Genomic DNA, 7,350 nt, shown 5'->3' with positions numbered 1-7,350 from the left:
TCCTTCGGTAGTGTGTTGCGCACATAGGGAAGATCAAGCCACGCCACCGGTTCCCATTATCAAAATCTTTGTCAACTTGTCTCCCTCGGTAGGAATGCCTTTCCTTCTCCAGCAGGCAATTGTCTTCTCTCTCTCACCTCCGGTATTTCTTCCGATGCGCTATCTTAATCTCGCTTGCTGTGTGTATCGACTCTATCATTCAACAAGGGCAAATTTAAAAATTTGCTTTTTTTCCTGTGTCGAGTGGTGGCGGATTTTAACGACACGTTTCTATATGTACGCGATCTAACCCAAAAAACACCTCTATGGATAATATTGGACCCGAAAGCCTACGTGTTAAACCAAAATTTAAAATATATACAAAATAACAATAATTTCTAGATGTCCTCATTCACATCGTGATTCGTATGAAAAGACATGAGATGATTGAGACATGTAAAATCATAAACTATTTATTTATATATATACAGAGAGTCTTCGACTGCAATGTCCTTGTCCACGTGCAAACAGAGTTAGGATAGCAGCCTCCTTTAAAAGTCAGAGCAGATTTATACACTGTAGAAGACAGTTGACGAATCCTCGCTGCTTGATTCCTCCTCGGATCCCTTCAGCAGTGAGGCGTCACCAGTCTTCTCTGCCTGCTCATTCTCCATGTGGCACCGCTGGGGTGGGTGCAATACGCCAGGAGACTGCTTATGCAGCGAGCAGCGAAGCAGGCCCATCTCTGCCTGCTCATCCTCAACGTGGAATTGAGGCGATGGCGGTGAGCTGGGGGCATCGGTGAGGAGGGTGTTACGGAGACGGCCCAGCTCTGCCTGCTGCAGAATCGTCTGTACGACGAAGCGCTCGCGGCGCATGCAGGCGCGCACATGGGATGGCGTGTCCGGGATGATGTATGCAATGCAGGCCTTCGTGAGTAACACCACGTGCTGCACACGTCCACACACAGGTAAAGGATTTTCAGTTTCAGGATTTGCATGTAAAGGGTGCTTACTAAATATAATATGGCAGCATCTCAAAGTGCTTTACATCTCAGGTCAACTATTCCGGTGACCTGAAGCCTAGGGATATTATATTGTTATGTCGTTTTTCCCAATTAATTTAAATCATTTGAGTAATTTTTGAACATTTGGCAAATTATACCGAGGCACTTTTTTTGAATTACTTAATGGGTTTTTTTACGTTCACTATGCAGCAGGCAACATTTATGATGTGCAGTTAATGCACCCACCGTATTCACCTGGGCAGCCGCAAATTACCGCAACAATCAGCAAACACACTCGGCCATGTCACCACTACAAAGATTCCCTGTGTAGCCTTTCACAGACTGAGACAAGTGCATCTATGAAGGGTGGCACAGTGCCTGTGGGGGTGGTGTGCACCTTTATCTCGCCAGTGATGATTTTCACACACTTCATCAAGTACTCATTTTAAGACAGAATCAACTTAAGGGAAGCTCAACACTGGTTCTAATATTTTCCACTGTTGTTGGTTGTGGCCAGAAATAGTACTCCGGTCACACAGGATTGGTAGCGCAGTTCACAAACAACAACGCAGCCGCTCCCCTTCCCACCCACACGCACACATGCTTACGTGTGACAAATTGCATCAACAACATGAATCGTCTGCTGCATGATGAAAGTGAGTATTGTATTACCACTATTATTTGTGATCTCAGAAATACTGTGCAATTGTGAGGTGTAATAGCATTACTGGCATTATCTGTAATGACCCATTGACAATGATCACGGTTTGCTCTGCTGACCTTAACAACTGCTCACAGATGAGTCTATACGATGGTGCAGTAGTGTAAGGCATTGCACACTAGACTTGCAATCCAGAGGTCACGGGTGTGAATTGATCTTTGGTCGTGGGAGTGTAAACAATGGTGAAAGTTTTTTTACATTCCACTGCCTCTATCCACCTAGCAGTGTAAATGGAATACATCCAGTCAATTGGTCGGCTGAGTTTGGTTCTGTCCAGTGTGGGAACTCCCACATCTTCCCAAGACGTCTGACCAGTGTGGAAGAGCAGTAAAAACACATCTTAAGGGTCTCTCTTGAGCTCCCTATAGCAGGAGCGCTTTTGCCATCAGTGACATGAGCAAGTAATTGGAGGGCTGTACCTTTATCTTTCAATGGGTTTATGAATGTGTGTGTGTGTGTGCATGTTGATGTGTACCTGCATGGCAATGACGAAGGCCAGCTTTGCCGTCAGTACTTGCCAGTACTGCTTGGTGACGGAGTAGGCTTGGGGATGATCCGGCGGGTAGCGATAACCTGGATACCTACACACGTACAACCACGCATGGACTATATTGAGCAAAGTGCCTCGAAAGTAGAGTTGGCGCTAAATTGAACAAGTATGGTTGTGCACAAATGGTATATGCGTTCACAGCCCTTAAAAAAATCCGCTTCTGAAAGAGGGCCTTCCCACAACATGCAGCTTGTGGGGGCTCTTTTGACAATGGTTCACGCTGGTCCATGCCAGGTTGGTGAAGGCAGGGAGTACAGATAATGGGAGAGCAATATAGCACAACTGTTAATTTTGCTGAACTACCCACTGCTGACAACCTAGCTCCACAGTCGCCTACTGCACCTGCATTGTGCATGGTGATCATCAATCTAACCACGAACAAGGCTCAAGCCGGCTTGACTTCCGGAATCTAAGATCAGCTGTATTCGTGGTGATTTGATCATAGTCAAGTAAGGTTATATTAAATATCGATCAATATGGTTATATTGATTATAGTTGTGTATGCCAGCAATTCAAAAACGTTAGAGAAAAGGGTTGGTAGATCGCATCAATTTCTTAACTATCTGTGCTGAGGTGACCAGAAGATGGCTGTAGAGCAAGTGGTTTCATGTCTGTGTGAACCTTTAAGCTTCATTTCATTATCATGGGTTCTCCAGGACCTCTTATTGCATCCCACATGCATAAGACCACCTTAAACTGGAATCCCAATGCACGGTCTTCCTAAAAAGGGATCCTGAGACTCAATTAAGCAGTCGTGGATCGATAGATAAATAAATAACATTACTCTTTAGCAAGGTAACAATGAGCTAGAATTTATATCAATCTATTATTATATTTCTCTAAGTGGGACTTTGGTTGTGAAGCCACCCCACCCGTACCCACTGCTCCCCCCCTCCAATTCCCCCCCCACCCCCTTTACTGTCCCCACCCACCATGCACACTCTTCCCCCAACCCTACCACAACCCCTTACTACCCAACTAAGCCAAACCCTGTGTCCACGGTAAGGGGCAGGGCATAAACAGAGGTGAGGCCTAGGGGAAGTGTGGGTCTTAAAAGGAAAGTCACGGAGTGAAAAGAGGAAGAGAACGAGCCTAATCAGGAAGGGGCGGAGCCAGGAGGACGCCACACCCAGAAGGATGTCGCATCTACCTGGACAACACACCCAGACATCAGTGCATCACATTCGCAGGGACGGCACCCCCGATAGCTGGGCATGACACTGAATGGCACAAACCTGCAGGTTGTGTGGATTACCGGATCAAACCAGGCTGGCAGGATGTTGGGATAATTTTGCTCCTTGAAGTCGCTGATCTTGAAAATTGAAAAGCTGTCCTCCGTGTACCCATGCATTGTAGGCGAACCTGTGCCATACTCTGCTGAGTATCCATAATAATACACCAGGCGTGGGATGATGTCCGTTGTGAACGCCAAGATGCATGACTGTGGAATTAGCATACGGAGGCACAGCGATAGCGGTCACTTAGCATGCAATGATTTGACCAAGGCTTCTGAACATCTTACCTTGGCAATTACATTAATTTTCACAAATACAATTTGGGGGGTTGCTGCCAGAGTGAAATGGTTACCATATAAGGACTTGCAATCTGGCAGTCGTCAGTTCAGTCTCCTGACACAACAGTTGAAGCAATGGATCATTTTCTTAAATCTCCCCCACCTCTGTCCAATTAGCAATATAAATGGGTTCATCACTGTTTTAGCACAGGTAATTCCACATCTTACAACATGTCTGGTCATCATGGAAGAGTAGGCCAAATACCGTGTAGAGGGGTTCTCTAGAGCTACCTTTAGTTGAGGCCCGTCTGCCAGCAGTGACATGAGCAAGCAATTGCAAGGCTTTACCTTTTGCGATTTTGGGAGAGAGTGGATAGGAGCGGTGGTGCAGTGATTCGTGCACTGCACTTTGAATTCAGCACACATGCAATTGACTTCCAGCTACGACTAACATCAGTGACGAGTGATACCCGAACCGCTCCTGGTCCCCCACTACACCTCTTCTCAAACCTGCCATGACCAGAATGGTGAAGTATGGTAAAAAGAACCCACACGGCTAACATGACATGTTATGTCACTCATAAGATGGGATACTGAGCGAGAAAGCGAGCGGACAATCTGGCGACTTACATTGGTGATTACAGAGAGGGTGGCAATGAAACTCAGAATGTCGGCCCAGGCTCCAATTCCTCTTGCTCGCGAAACCACAGGCCTCCTCATCTTCGTTACGAGCTTCCACGCGTCGACCCGCACTTCGATGATGTTGTTCAGCAGTGCGAGCAATGGCGCAAGTGGAAATGATGCCACGAAGAGAGTGACAAACCCGAATTGGATAACTGGGGTATATTTTGAGAATGGGTAGGGGGGCAAGGATAGGATAATGAGTGAAACAGGATATAGACACACACTCTTAATGCTGTTATGTTGTGATTACTTTAAGCAAACAAAACATGTTTTCAATGCATTGAATGTGTTTTAGTCAAAGGAGACCCCAAAATATGATCACATTTTCGTATAATTTGTTCACAAAATTATCGTGTCCATTACATTGGCCACTGAGATGCGACCAGCCACTACCATCTTTAATGCTCAGCTCTGGTTCACCTGGGTTTCTTTCGCACCATTTTCCACCACTAGGTGGCTATAATAACTAGATCACATCCTGTATTGAGGACTCCATTAACCGTACCACACATTTTTAGGCATATGCACTGTGGCTGAAATGCCAACAAATCACAGCAGTTAACCACAGTGGACATGATGCACAAGAGTTTTAAATAAATAGTAAGGGGGAGAAACGTCAACCCAAGCTGACCAATGTAGCTGCATTGGTTAGCAGACAAGAGGAGCAATTATGTGCTCCTATTGTTTCTAAAACTTAACTCCGTACATATGCACATACGCGCATGCTCAAAGACAATTGTGTTACAGTATATCCATAGATTGGTGCCTATGGCCAAATCACCCAGTATGCGTCAGATTTAATCAGATCCCAGAAGTTAAGGAGAGCTGAGCCTGAAAATTGGTTGGATGGGTGACCATGCAATAGTTATTGTGGGGTTGTGAGCAGCAGAGGACAGTGCAGCAAATTACATTGTTGTATTGTACATCTAAGCTCTTACATCTGTGCTCCCTGCCTTCAACAACCCGAAGTGTGGGTAATTTCCCTCCCACAACAATGTCCGACAGATACACAGGGGCCGTACACACGTGCCTATATAGTCAAATGATACCCAATTGTGTGTTTTTTTTAATAATAAAGTAAAACGCGTTGACTCCGTAGTGTGATCCTCTGAGCTCATTGTACCCATCTCGAGGTATTCATCAAAGAGTCCAAGTGGGCTCTGGGGCTGTAGGTCCATGTCTTGCTCCCAGCGCGTGTAGACAGCCTCAGGCCTTAGCTTGGCCCGACGCTGGGCCCACCAATTGCTGAACCATCTGGGGAATTGAGGGGGGAGGTACGCATGTGGAGACACAGAGACACCCTTACACACGTGCATATCCATTTGTTCATCAACTCTAGGTTTGCTATTTCATAGCTTTCCACTGCGTTTTCAGGTTGTATCATGTGAATATCCCAAGCACGTGGAGCGAAACGTCAAGACATGCCAAACAATATGCGATGACACAAAACATGTCAGAGAGCTGTACAAAACAACTGCTAAAACCTAAGTAGTAGCTGTTTTTCATTTAGCCCGTTGTCAATCCACTACACTCTTTCAGTCATGGGAGTTGCTTGTCTAATATTATGAAACTATGTACGAAGCGTCTGATCGGAATATCGCATGATACTAACGAGGTGAACTTTGTCCAGTTGACTGGTGTTCACTGCTTAACCAGTGCACACTGCTAACAAGCTGTCGACAGGACTTTTCGCTGAATGCGTTTTCACACAACACATTTTCATTGTAACATGGTTCCTATATTTGGGAAAACTTTTCACACAACGTGGAACGTGTCCATTATAATGTGGAATGCACACTGTTAAAACGCCGAATGCGGCCATTATAATGCTTTCCTGAGCAGTCGACGATGAACGACTGTCTTGAGTTGCGCGGCTGAGCAGTTTGATAAAGCATGCCGAATGATACAGTAACACGGCAGCCTAGCCTGAGTTATTTATCCCACCATGGGATGACTGCAGGTTGATTTTACTGTGCAAATGTGATTAACTTAGTAATTCCTTCCTTTGCGCGTTTTTACTTCACGCGGAAATTTTCAGGAACGCATCTACCGCGTTACACGAGGAAACGCCGTAATCAGACTTCACAGCTATCATGTGTTCATGCGATACTTACGGGATGATGACCTCCTGAAAATTGCCAACCATCTGCTTCACTACCATGATGACAGTGAGTTGAGAAGTCAGTTCAAAGAGACAGCCGTTTGGGGGACACTGGAGGGGGGATGAGGTGGAGAATAGATTCAGGTTAAACACTGAAGATATGAAATATTGGGTAATACATATATGGATACCACACATCATTTCTAATGATCCTCTCACATTCTTCTCTTCAGTCAATTGCACACTGCAAAACTGACGGCTCCATATGTTAGAGGGGACAGTGATTAAGAATATCAATATTCTCCAGATTATAAGAAACACTTTCCCCCTCCCCCTCATGTATTTTAAATAAAGAAAATGGTGGCGCATCTGATAATGTTTTGTTTGTTGTCCTTCCCCCACACATCCGATGCAGGCTGTGTACGGTGCAAAATAAGTTCAACACACAACATGCATACTGCAGTTGGTGTTTAGTATCAGGTGAGTTTAATTGCAGAGCATCGTCTAGTAAATATAATAATCGTAAAACATGAAATTAAGTTGGTAGAAAACACAGAGGCACTTAAATAATAAGCTGTATTCTTTATCCTTTATGTGTATTGTTTTTGAGAGGATATCAATCAATGAATCGCCCTCGTGACGATTTCCTACAAATCTGCAGCAGGAGAAGTAGGCACCTTAATATAACACCAAATGTACTCATTATAATCATCTCATGTGTCAACAAGTCTGCCTTCAAACAGAAACATGAGCAACAGGTGCACATTTTGGGCAATGGACTTTCTTCCGAGCATAG

This window comes from Petromyzon marinus, chromosome 17, assembly GCF_048934315.1.
Source record: "Petromyzon marinus isolate PM22_M1 ecotype Great Lakes invasive population chromosome 17, UKy_Petmar_22M1.pri1.0, whole genome shotgun sequence".
In the NCBI taxonomy this organism is placed as follows: domain Eukaryota; kingdom Metazoa; phylum Chordata; class Hyperoartia; order Petromyzontiformes; family Petromyzontidae; genus Petromyzon; species Petromyzon marinus.
The sequence above is the reverse complement of the archived record's forward strand: the minus strand, read 5'-3'. Positions refer to the sequence as shown.